Source organism: Narcine bancroftii, chromosome 4 (genome assembly GCF_036971445.1).
Source record: "Narcine bancroftii isolate sNarBan1 chromosome 4, sNarBan1.hap1, whole genome shotgun sequence".
Classification (NCBI taxonomy): domain Eukaryota; kingdom Metazoa; phylum Chordata; class Chondrichthyes; order Torpediniformes; family Narcinidae; genus Narcine; species Narcine bancroftii.
Window position 1 is genome coordinate 135106174 of NC_091472.1, and position 14147 is coordinate 135120320.

At 37.7% G+C, this 14147-nt stretch overlaps 1 protein-coding gene across 4 annotated transcripts in view; it reads right to left on the reverse strand.

Moving 5' to 3' along the window:
- Positions 1-14147, reverse strand: part of emid1 (EMI domain containing 1) — a 383223-nt gene that overhangs the window by 292706 nt on the left and 76370 nt on the right. The gene's annotated exons all lie outside the window — the stretch shown is intronic.

A 14147-nucleotide genomic window follows, 5' to 3' on the forward strand; every position in this document is an offset into this window, starting at 1 on the left:
AATTCTGGAAAGATTTGAGTATATTAGCACAAATTATGAAGATAAAAATACAAAAAGATCTGAGAATATTTAAATATATATGAAGCAGATACAAAATTGAAGTTGGGTAAATATCAAATAAAATTTTTGAGTATAGCAATAGCGGCAGTGAAGAAATGTGCAGCAATAACGTGGAAAACGGAGAATTTTGTATCAATAGATAGATGGAACATTGAAATGTAAAATTGTATAACCATTAGAAAAACTTACTTACAGTTTGAGGAATCAGATCGGGAGATCTTACAAGATTTGGGAACCATATATGGATTTCGTGAATAAAAGTCCATCCACAACACCTCAGTTAATAATTAATAGTTAGGAAATAAAATAACTATGGTAATAATAGTAAATGTATAGATTTAGGTATTTTTTTTCTTTCCTTCTTCAGGGGATTGGGGGGGAGAAAATGTAAAAAAATTGTATCATTTTGTACTATGTTGTTATAGGATATTATTTCTATTGAGTTAGTGTTTGTAATTAATGGAAATGATAAATAAAATTTACCAAGAAAAGAAATCCAACAATTTTACCATGTGCAGCTCCCTCTGTTTCAGGATAACGTTTCCTCTTCCATTCTGTGAAAATACCTCATTTTAGATTTCTCATATAACATTTCACCTCCTCTACATTTCCACGTTGGAACTGTTGACCCTTCACCACAACTTAATTCTAAACCACTGTCCCTTAATCACATCTCCCACAAAGGCTCCCATTCCAGTCTGACTGCAACTCCCTTTGAACCATTGAATGGGAATGGATATTTCAGGTAAAATTTTCTACCAAATGTGAGAATGTTCAAACTCCAACAGCTGAAGTAGTACTTTGTTAGGATTCATAATGGTACCAATCCATACACCTCTTCAGAAGAATAGTTGTCTGTGCTCCTAACAGATACTGTTGTCCATCTTTACCACACCTTGTAGCAGTTTACACTGAAGCAAGACCAAAATAGTGAAATTTTATTCACACAGGATTATTTTTCAGTTGTGTACTTCATTCTTTTGAATCCTTAATGTTAATTTCATTGTTAGAAATGTAGACAATGGAAATTGGAAGGTATTAAAGCAGAATATATTAAGGCAGAAAAAGGAGTTGATTCACCCACACACCTGACAAAGATGTTGAAGCTACAACTTCTGAATTCAAAAAACACCACACACCAATTTTGCAATTAAAGAAAGCAAGATATTTGCTGGAATGATTGTTCCTCCCTTAAAAACTCTAAATAACACAATGTTAATATTTATTCCCTCCATCACTGTGGTGCCTCACCAACCCACTTGCACTACAGAAAGCTGTTGGTCACTGGCAGAAGATCTTGTGAGGCATCTCTTTTACTGCAGTGGAGATGCTGGTTGTAATCTTCACATTGTTTGCCCCATTGCAACACACATGTTCCAGTATGTTGCTCTAATTAAGGGGAAAAGTCTACTGCAAAGGTATGATAAAATGATCATAAAGAAAATTCTGCTGTTACATAATCCAGAAATTTATTCAGCCTGATAATTAAAACATGCAAGGTTCTAGATCAGCATTTCTATCCCTGTCAAATTTTCAAACGTGACAAACCTTTTGTCAAATTTTCAAACCGGGCAACCTTTTACTAAATTTAAACAGAACCTTTATTTTTAATGAAAGTTTCTTTCAAAACAAATTCTCTGCTTTATATCCTTCTCTTTCATTTTTCAATTATGTTTTATTTATGCACAAGCACTGGAACTCAATTATACAGCATTACAAAAAAAACCCTCAAATTCAAAGGCTTTAGGGAACTATCCTTTTCCTGCTTTGGCATCATCGTGTGGTCTCGGGTTAAAAGTACAAATTCTGTCTCATCTATTTGTCTAGTCTGTGCACCACTGGTAATTAATGGCAACTTTCCAGCCTGTTCCACTTTCCCCTGACCTCCCTCTTTCAAATATATCACGAGGCTGATGAAATCACCACAAGCAATTAGAAGATTGAAGGTAACAGTACCCATTAAGTGTTGGGCCATGACCTGCATGTGTCCTGCCAAGTCTGTTCTTTAATCAAAAGATACCTGGAGGACAGAGAAGAGGATAATTGCAATAGTGCAGATGCTCAGCTGCCACATCTAAACTGACCAGAGCTGATTTCCCACTCAGATAAGAACTCCAGCTTGAGCAACAGTACAAACAAAGGGATGATTTATTTTGTCTCCGTGTCACTGCACCACAATTATGTGAAACATTTATGCAATGCATTTCAGCTTTACACACTCTGGAAGTGACTCTGTTCTGTCATTGGCCAAATTAAATTGCAGATAAATGGAAGCATTTGTGAATGGGAAGATCTTTCAAGTTTACTGTTTCCTTTGTATGAAATAGGTCTTTCTTAGAGATAGGCAGAGCTAGTCACACTGCCCTGCTCCCAAGCAAAAGCCAAGTATTCTCCTTGGTTTTTGTTTTTAAAGAAAAAATGCAATAGGCTCTATCTCAATATTCACTTTAAAACTCAAAGGCAAGCATTCAAATAAGACTTGTCTGAACTTCAAATAGATTTACTGCCAACAAAGTCATATTGTAACACAGGATGGTACAACTGCAAATTGGCATCCAGAATGTGATTACAATGACTGTATTATCTATCTGATTAAAGTGATAATTTACAAGTGCGTGCACGTGTGTGTGTGTGTGTGTGTGTGTGTGTGTGTGTGTGTGTGTGTGTGTGTGTGTGTGTGTGTGTGTGTGTGTGTGAAAATGGTTGGTTGTAGATCTGGAGATATAAGAAGGGAATATTCCATATGAAAATTTTAATCAGGGACTGAGAATATGAAGAATCAAAGATTTGTTAGGTCATGAACTATTGTAGGTCAATAAACACAGAGGTGAACAAATCTTGCTGCAGGTTCCAGCATGAAATGGAAAGTTATGCTCCAACCCATTAATGTGAACATGGATGATCGGAAACTTGCAGATAGAATAGTATTTGTTGTATGCCATTGCTCACATACTGAAAAACATTTCATAAACGCACAAGGAGAAATAATATTATTTGCAACCATCGTAATGGGAAAATGTGAAGTATTTGCTGCGAAGAGAATTAATGGAGTAAATCCCCAAAGGAAACAGTAATGGGATTTACTTGACTATTCAAACTTGGATGTTCAGAAGCCAAATGCCAGCACTACATGATCTCCCCTCCACTTCCATTGAGATAGGATGAGCTTTATCAACTATCAGCTACTTTAGTAATTAAATTATTTCTCCATCCCCATCCCCCTACAAACTCATACAGCTTCCCCTTCATCTTTATCACATTGTCCATAGATAACTCTGCATTAGTGTCAAGTGTTGTGGAAGTGCCTGGAGTTTATTTCCCTTCACTGAGGAAGATAATATAAAGGATTATAACAAATAAAGGAAGAATGTTATAAGAGTAAAATACCAATTAACATTCTTAACTTTGAGTTTAATTTTAGTACATTGAATGACCAAGGCTTTTAAAAAATTAAATAAACCATTTTTAATTTTTAACATATCTTTACATAAAATGTTATTTACAGGTACATGTGCAAAGTGCAACCCTTGACTGAAGCTCTGGTCCACAATGATTCTGTTTACATCTTCAATGGAACAAACATTTTTAAGGTTGAAAGAGTGAAGACTTCTGCTCTTCTGAATTCCAACATTATTAACAGCTAAATGACGGTTTGCAATCTCCTTTGTAAAACTATCAATTGCTAAACATTTACATATAAACGTTGTCATTACATATCTTCCACACTTTTTTGTTCACTACTTTTATTGTTCAGGACAGCCTTATACTGCCCAGTATTAAGGAAATACCTTGGGACCTTAAGGTTGACAGATAAATAAAGCGAGCTAGTGTAATGGCGAAGGTCTGTTTGTTTAGTTTATAACTTCTGCTATTTTCTGAACAGGCTCTGCTTTCAAGGACATTATTGACCCATTGGAAGATTAAGATGCTTGCTCTTGCTGCTGTCTGGAATAACGATGGTCAAAGTTAGATATCGACAGCCTTCGCCCCTTCGATGGGCGTCTCAAACTACTTTGCTTCTACTGTCCCAAATAAGTTCATGGAAGAAAACAAATAAAAAAACATGCAATCAGCATATGATCTGACTTGTATATCAGCAGACCACTCATAATCCAGGCTTCCTCCAAACTACTGAAGAAAACCTGCTTAATGCCTGTTTCCAAATCAGTTCACTGGAATCATTCTGTGGAATGATTTCATTTGTTGTTTCCTTTCCATGTGCTTTGAAGTCATATGTAGATGGTTTTACAGTTACTCCCAACATTCTGAAATAACTCATTTTTAAATCTATTCCATTACATTGAAAGGAATTTTTAAGTTGTACAGATCATTAGATTTATTCCAGCTTCATCTTTTCAATGGCTACAGTGATATTTATAAGTAATCCACTGTGTTCCCTTTTCAGAGAGAGAGAGAGAGAGAGAGAGAGAGAGAGAGAGAGAGATAGTTAGTTTAACTTAATTCCATAAGCATGAATTGCATTTATAAACCTAGTCATGGAGGTGACATCTGATTTTGGCTAAAATATCTATGGAATATAGATCTCCTCATTCCCCTGTTAGACAAGTATATCTGCACCACTTAAACTAGTACGTATTTAGAAAGCTGTAAACTGAATATTCTACTCAAGGTTTATGCTTATTTTTTAAAAAATCTTTAGCTTCTCTCAACAGTTCTTGACAATGAATCATTCTCTAAACTTGTTTATTCATTGTACCCTTCCAACAATGTGTCAGGTGTGACTTTGACACATCAAAGCTGAAACTAATCTTACAATCTAGCCTGAATTGTTGCAACAAATTCTCCCCATTAAAGTTGACTTATTTTCATAGTTTCCCAAGATGGTTGCCACTGTTCTCATTGTCTGTTGCATGGCACCATCCACTCCATTTGCCCCAATGTTTTTAAACCAAACAGGACAGGTGCACAGTTAGATGGTGCTTCCCACTGAATTTGCTGGAACAAGTGCTTTGACTAATTCACCACCAGTGCAAACTGAAAGTGGCAGTTAACACCTATACCAGAAAGACCGTCATTTTACCACTATGACTTAATGTGGCACAAATCAGGAACAATTCCATTTCTTTGTTCACTGAATGATACATCAACTATGAAATCTTGACTGTCAGTCCAAGCTAGAACTCCCAGTTGGCAGCCATTTTAATTGCCCTCACCAGGATGAGGCCAAGCAGAAAATCAAGAAGCAACATTTTATATTCCTTCTAGAAAGCTATAACATGAACATTTAAATTTGTTTTGAATTTCAAATAACCCCCCCGTCCACCTATTTCCATTGTTTTCATCTCTAACATTGTTTCTCTCTAACATTCCCTCCCTTCCAGTGATCTCTCTCTCTACCTGTCTCTCCACCTTTTTCACCTTCTGTCCAATACTCAACTACCTCATCACCGTATCCACTTCCCGGATGTTTCCCTTCTCTCCGCCCCCCCCCCAGCCCCACCCACTGACATATGTGATATCATCCCTTCATACTTTAGTCTCGATAAAGCGTTCGGACCCAAAATGTTCACTGACTGTTTCTCGCCATGGATGCTACTTGAACTGATGGGCCCCTCCTGCTTCTCATTATTTGCTTTATGGAGTCCTTCTCTCTGTTGCTATTTCATTGGAACCAATGTGTCCAATTTCTAATCAGCAGGTGACACTGAGTGAAACACAAAAGTCTGCAGATGCTGTGATTGTAATAAAAACACAAAAATGCTGGAGGAACTCAGCAAGTCATGCAGAGTCCAGAGGAAATAAAGATATATAACCGATATTTCAGGCCTGAGCGCTTCTTCGACGTTTATACCTTGTATTCAACGAGGTTGTAAAAACACAAAGGCATTTTGTGTTTTTACAACTGATACTGAGTTTGAGGAAGTGTCAGCACTGTTAATCTTTACTATACCATGTGTACTATTAAGGGTACACAAGGAGGCCTTCCACAATTAAGTGTCCATGAAACAAGTTTTTGAACTTTAAACTCACCTAAACCTTGTAAAGTGAGAGTGAATAATGTCTTTCAACTAATCCTTATGGACACATCTCCAACAATGAGGTGCTTCCACCGTAACCATTTTCATTGTCTGGTCTGGAGAATAATCTTGCTTCCTGGAATGAGGACTAAGCACACGATCTTTTGAAACCAAAGGTAACTGACTAGCAGAGCTAAGCTAAGATCAATTATTGCAGTTATTTTCTCAGGGAAGATGAGTTTAAAACAAGAGGGCTCAAGTTTTTCACAAAAATGGGTGGTGGGTTTATATGGAATGAGCTGTCAGAGGAAAAGTCACAAGTGAGACCAATTACAACATTAATAAGATATTTGCACTGTAGATCTGGTTAAAAAGAGCCTTAAACCAAAAAGAATTGAGTTTACTCTCCTTCACTTGCAACACTGAAGATATTAAGGGTGGGAGGGGAATGAAAGCTTTTTAAGGATTCAAGTGAGGCAATGGACTTTGTAAGAACCCTGCCACTGCTTCAGATTTAAATGCAAATGTAAATAAGGTGGAAAGAGGAAATCAGGGGAAAGATGGACTGTAAATATTGTGAGGAATACGAAGGGGGATATGTGCTTTTTTTCATAATGTTAATGTTTACAGATAAATATATATTAGAAAGAAGAATTAATACAGGGAGCTCAAGGAAAGGGAGGGATGCATTAGGCATGTCTCAAAATGGTGGAGATTGGCACCAACAGCTTGTTTATTGATGCCGGTGGGGGGGTAAAGAGAAACTGGGAAGGGGAAAAGAGGGGGGAGGAATATATGGGTTATTTCTCATTTTGCTATCGGTGTAATTTAATTGATGGTACTTTCAATTGTACGAAGGTGAGGGGGGGAATAGATATAGACTCGTTATGTTACATGAATGTTAAAAAAGATGATAATGTTTGTTTGGTGAGTCTATGAAAATTAAAATAAAATATGAAAGAAGATATTTGCACAGTATATGGAATAGAAGAGTATGTAAGAGGAAGCAAGTACCATGGTCAGCTTGGACAAAGGGCTATAGAATTTGATAGCACCTGATGGAGTCATCATTGTTTATTTGTCATCGCCCGTCATAGAAATTCATCATCAGTAATTTCCAGTATTAAGTTGGTGGCAGTGCAGAACAGATTGACCAGGTTGATTCCAAAGATGAGGAGATTAGCCTATGAGGAGAGATTGATTTGTCTGGGACTGTACTTGCTGGAATTTGGAAGAATGAGAGGGAATGTTATAGAAACATATAAAATCATGAAAGGTCTAGATAAGATAGAGGTAGGTAAGTTGTTTTCATTGTTAGGGGAGACCAGAACTAGGGGATGTAGCCTCAAGATTTAAGGTAGTAGATTTAGGACAAAGATGAGGAGGAACTGCTTTTCTCAGAGGGTGGTGAATCTGTGGAATTCACTGCTCATGAAGCAGTGAAGGCAACCTCAGTGAATATATTTAAGATAAGGTTGGATAAATTTTTATTTAGTAATGGAAATGGAGAAAAGGGAGGTAGGTGGAGATGAGCCTGTCATCAGATCAACCATGATCTTGTAGCTGAGCAGGCTTGACAGGCTGGATAGCCGATTCCAGCTCCTATTTATTTTGTTCTGATGGAAGCTACAGGAAGAACCATGACCAGCACTGAAGGAGCTCTGTTCATGATCTATGTCCTTAGGCTATGTTGTGCTAGAGATAATGGGTGTGTTTTTTCTGTCTGTTGCTTTATCTGAGTTCGAGACGGCGGAGAAAAGATGGAAGTGGGTCTCTCATTTCCTAATCCTCTAAATTTACAATTATATATTCTTTTCTTTTAAAATATTCCCCTCAGGTAGAGAAAAACCACATAAAAGTTGCTTTGAATACATATAAGCTGTAGAGGCTCCTCAGCTTATATTATTGAATTCCCCCTGTGGACAAATGTTTATATGGTTTTCTAACTTAGAGAAACTGTTACTAACAATTCATTTTGGCTGCTTGAGGGAATTCAATGACATTATCATGTACAACTTGGAGGAGAGCTAGCATTAAAGTTCAACAATTCTACAGTACAGAAACAGTCCATTCAGCCCAAATTATCCAGGCTGACCAACTTAGTCCCATTTCCCATATCCCTCTAAATCTATCCTCTACTATATGAACCAATCTAAATGTCTTTTGAATGTCAGACTTGTCTCCACCTCTACCACTGCCTCTGACCATTGATTTTGTGTACCCTCTGTATGAAGAAGATGCCCCATATCCCTTTTAAATCTTTCTCCTCTCACTTAAAATAAAAATCAGAATCAGGATTTATTGTCATGAACAAGTAATGAAATTCAGTGTTTTGCGGCAGCGTATCATAGTGCAAACATTTATATTATAACCGTCTTACAACATTATATTAAAAAAATATTAACAATAACAGGGCATGAAAAGTCAGGCAGTGTCTTTGGTTCATTGATTATTCAGGAAGCTGATGGCAGCAGGGAAGAAGCTGTCCTTGTGCCGCTGAGTGCTCGTCTTTAGGCTCCTGTACCTTTTTTCTGATGATAGCAGAGTGAAGAGGGCATGGCCTAGGTGGTAGTGGGGTCTTTGAAAATAGAGACTGCTTTTGTAAGACACCACCTCATGTCGATGTTCTCAGTGTAGTGAAGTCTGGTGCATGAGATGTCGCAGGCCGAGTTAACAACCCTCTGGAGTTATTTCGTCTAACTATGGATAATTTAATTCTACATACATGGTTCCATAAATGGATCAGATATGTAGAAGATTGTTATGTACAAGGGCAATTAATACCATTTGAACAATTAAAACATAAATACAATATTTATAATAATACAATCTTTTGTTACTTTTCTTAGAGAAGAATTAGGTCTGACTATGACATTAGCAGAGTGCAGTGAAATGGAGATTATAATTTGAAAGGAAGTTCCTGTCAGTTATGTATTCTTTCATCCAATTGGGTACTCCTAAATGGGAATTACGTAGATCGAAACAAAGATGAGAATCAGACTGGAATATTAGTATTGATGATAAGTCCGGTCCAACTTATGCTAAGATTGTATGACCAACACAATTAATGTAAGATATAGGCTAGTGCAATATAATTTTTTGCATCAGCTATATCTTACCCCACAAAAAGTACATAAATTAAATTCTAATTTTTCTCATATATGTTTTAGATGTGGGGAAGAAACGGATACTTTTTATACATTCCACCTGGCCATGTTCCAAATTGAAACCCTTTGGGGAAATTTAAGAGCTTTATTAAATCAAATTATTGGGAAACAATTGGCTCTAAGTCCAGAATTGTTTCTTTTAGGAAATATTACAGACGTAAGACCTAAAATGAGGCTGTCCAAATATCAATGAGAGTTTCTTAAAATTGCATTGACAGTGGCCAGGAAATACATTGCAGTTACCTGGAAGTCTGATTCTCACTTGGAACTAGCCCGTTGTAATACTGGAATGTATAGTTGTGTTCCCCTGGGGAAAATTACTTACAACTTAAGGAATAAATACAACATGTTTTTGCAGGTACTGGAACCCTACTTACAAAATGTAGGATTGAATACTTAATAAATAAGATACTTATTCTATTTATTTTCTTCCCTATATTTTTCTTCCTTTTACTTAAATTTAGATAAAAATAACTGGGTCTCTTTTTTGTTGAATTGGATTTCAGATCAAAAAGTTCCTCTTTTTTCTCTTTCTTTTTTTCCTCGTTTCCTTCTCTTTCTTTTTCCTTTACTTTTTTTTCCTTTTTCACCTTTTTTCTTAGGAACATAGGAACATAGGAAGTAGGAACAGGAGTAGGCCAAAAATGGCCCATCGAGCCTGCTCCGCCATTCAATATGATCATGGCTGATCTAATTTATGACCTAACTCCACCTATCTGCCTTCTCCCCATATCCCCTAATTCCTCTATCATGTAAAAATTTATCTAACCGAATTTTAAATATGTTTAATGAGGCAGCCTCAACCACTTCCCTGGTTAGAGAATTTCAAACATTCACTACTCTCTGGGAAAAACTATTTTTCCTCATCTCTGTCCTAAATCTACTCGCCCGAATCTTGAGACTGTGGCCTCTCGTTTTAGTTTCCCCAGCCAGCTCAAAAAACCTTCCTACATCTTTCCTATCCTATATGTTTCTATATGTTTCTTCTTCATTAGGGGTTTGTTTTGGAGGGATAGGGGTTATATTTGGGACATATATTAATGATTCACATTTAATTACATCTGTGATGATAATTTGGTATTGTTTGTTGATAAAATCAAAAATAAAATTATTCAACAACTCTCTGGAGTTTATTCTTGTCTTGAACATTGGCGTTTCCATACCGGCCAGAATGCTCTCTGCAGTACACCTGTAGAAGTTTACAAGAGCCTTCAGTGACAATAATGAACCACCTCAGACCACAGTCTAGCTCCTGGCGAGCCTTCTTTGTGATTGCATGAACGTGGAAGCTTCAGGACAGTTCCACAGAGATGCTGACACCCAGGAATTTGAAGTTCTTGACCTTGTCCATTACTGAGCTCTCGAAGATGACTGGGTCATGTTCCCCTAACTTCCTCCTGAAGTCCACAATCATCTCCTTAGTTTTGCTAATGTTGAGTGCAAGTTTGTTGGTATGACACCATTCAACACGCTGATCTATCTCCATCGTGTACACTTCCTCATTGCCGTTTGTGATTCTGCTGACAATTGTGGTGTCATCGGCAAACTTGTAGGTGGCATTGGAATTGTGCCTGACTTTTAATATTCAGGGGTGCTTCAAAAATGTTCCTTGAAGGAGAATGAGGAACGTTATCCAGGAGTATGTTGGAACTGCCAAGTTTGCAGGGCCACAGCTGAAATAGCAGAGTAAGGCAGGATCCATATTTTCAGGTTACATATAACACCAAGGTTGTAAACAGTGTGGACATGTTTCAGACAGCTTCCAAGGAGAGAGTGGTTAAGGAATTAAATTTGTGATAGAAGACATTGACTTCCAGTGTTTAGCAGATGGAAATTTCTGCTTATCTTGCACTGAAATGTTGATTGCACAGTATGATATCATAATTAAGAGGACAAGAATGTACAATGGGGAGGTGAAATTGGTTGTAGAAGCTGATTCTGCTTTCAGGTGTTACTGCCAGGAGTAAAGAAATCTCTTGGTGCCTGCCACATTGACCACCGCCAGTGGGCTGATATCGCCTCAAACCGTGCATCTTGGTGCCTCACAGTTTGGCGGGCAGCAACCTCCTTTGAAGAAGACCGCAGAGCCCACCTCACTGACAAAAGGCAAAGGAGGAAAAACCCAACACCCAACCCCAACCAACCAATTTTCCCCTGCAACCGCTGCAACCGTGTCTGCCTGTCCCGCATCGGACTTGTCAGCCATCAACGAGCCTGCAGCTGACGTGGACATTTACCTCCTCCATAAATCTTCGTCCGCGAAGCCAAGCCAAAGAAGGAGTGAAAGAAAGGAAGGGGAGGGTACCAAGTTAGATCATGAAAGGGGACCATAGGAAATGGTCCTTACTTTTTCAACAACCCTCAACTTTTTGGGATTCTAATGAGAAAATGTGGGTGTATATTGGACATGATTTTGAAAGAAATCTAATGGATTCAGCAGAAAATTACATGGGGTGCTCTGATAAGATCCATCCCTGACTGGGAAGAGTTTGTGTTGGGAATATAAAGTGAGGAAATGTAGCAAAGAAATGTTACTGTCTGTTTGAAAAAAAAGTTTCAAAGCCGCATTACAATAGATCACATATTAAGCCCTAAAAAGGTTAACCTTTTTAAAGGTTAATCTGCAAGATGCTGTGTGACGTGTGAAGTTTCTTCAGTACTTTTATACATTGCCTTTGGCCCAGCTTGTCCATACTGACTGCGATGCCTATCTAGACTCGCCTATTTGACTGCATTTGGCCCATATCCTCTAATCCTTTCCTATTCAGGTACTTGTCCAATCGTCTTTTAAATGTTATCATTGTACCTGAATCTATCACCTCTTCTGGCATCCTATCCATATATGCATCACCCTCTATGTGGAAAAACCTCAGATCCCCATTAAATCTTCCTTCTTACCTTTAAATTGCGTGTGCATTTATTTATACTTCAATCATGGAAGCAACAAAACGCTTTTGTGATTCCTTGGGATCTACAGCAGGTCCTCACTTAACATTGCTGATATGCTCTTGGAAAGTGTTACCTTAATGGAAACGACATTAAACAAAACCAATTTTACCATAGGCTCAATGATAAAAGCAAGAGTTAAGCATCGATAGTTTGTTTCTTGTCACAGAAACATCAAACTATTCAGGGGTGCTTCAAAAATGATCCTTGAAGGAGAATGAGGAACGTTATCCAGGAGTGTGTTGGAACTGCCAAGTTTGCAGGGCCACAGCTGAAATAGCGGAAGTTTCCTGACACAAACACTTCTAATATTAAATATTGAAATAAATGTGGGCTATACAGATATTAAAGAAGGATTAATAAAAACAAATAAAAATTCTTTAATAAATTTTGGTGAATCAGTGTGAGTTAATTTTGTAGCAGCTAAAACGTGTTACACTTTGAACATTAGTTTTAATCTTTCCAGGGTTACTGTGAATTGTTTGTACAATCATTGGTTACAGCTGAGAGCTCTTCCAATATCAACAGCTCGCTATCCATTGTCAAATCTCCTTTAACACTTCTAAACTTGCTTCTAATGTAACACTTTTTCTCTGTTTTTTTTTGTGGGCTCAGTCAGCAGGGTCCACAGTGCACGTTTAGCACAACGGGGATAAATCAAGGCATAAATGTTTGAAAAGCAAAAAATTGTGGCAACACCTACCAGCATTTGGTTCAAACCCAAACAAGAACAATGTATGGCATGGTATTTTATTTTTTTTCCTCATCAACATTATAATGAAACAGCGTTGAACAAAACAACATTAAACAAGAATTTACTGTATTCCGAAATAAATCCCTAAATTAATATTGAGTTGAATTAGATTTTCGGATTTCAAATTTATTGTCAGAGTACATACATGACATCACATAAAACCCTGAGATTCTTTTTTTCTGCAGGTGAGGCAGAATTACCACTGATTGGTGGTGCAAAAAAACTGTACACAACATGTACATGTAAACAAATAAAGAACAGATAATGAATTTAAACAAACTGACTGTGCAGTTCAGAGAGAATTAAAAGATCAATAAAGTGCACAAGAATCCTTAAATGAGTCCTTGACTGAGTATGTTGTTGAGGAGTCTGATGGCGGAGGGGTAGCAGCTGTTCCTGAATCTGGTAATGCGAGTCTTGTGGCAACTATACCTCTTTCTTGAAGGCAGCTGTGAGAACAGAGCATGTGCTGGGTGGTGTCAATACATGATGACTGCTGCTGCTCTCCAATGGCAGAATTCCCTATAGATATTCTCAATAGTGGGGATGATTGGGCTGTGTCCACTACCTTTTGGAGGGCTTTAGGCTCAGGGGTATTTGCATCCCCATACCAGACCATGATACAGCTGGTCAGCACAATTTCCACCATATATCTGTAGAAATTTGCCAGGATTTCTGGTGTCATACCAAAGCTTCACAAACTCCTGAGGAAGTAGAGGTGCTGACGTGCTTTCATCAAGATGCCATTAATGTGTTGGGTCCAGAAAAGATTCTCTGAGATAGTGACTCCCAAGAACTTAAATTTGCTTACCCTCTTCACCTCTGATCCCCCAATAATCACTAGATTGTATATCTCTTGCTTTCCCTTCCTGAAGTTAATAATCAGCTCCTTAATTTTGGTGACATTGGGGGCAAAGTTGTTGTTGGTGCACCATTCAGCTAAACTTTCAATCTCCCTCCTGTATACTGACTCATCCCCTTCCTTTATACAACCCAATACCATTGACAGCAAATTGGTAGATGGTGTTATTGTCGTACCAAGCCACACAGTCATAGGTGTTGTTATGAGCCCAGAGGACTCCAAAACCCAACAGCAAAAGAAATTCACCAAATCAATGGTTACTTACACAAAAGTTGCTTTTAATTTTCGTTAAACATAAAAACAGGATCATTTAAAAATTATTACTATTAACTTAACAACCCCCTTCTAGTTCTAAGCGCACATGTATGTAATGTGTACAT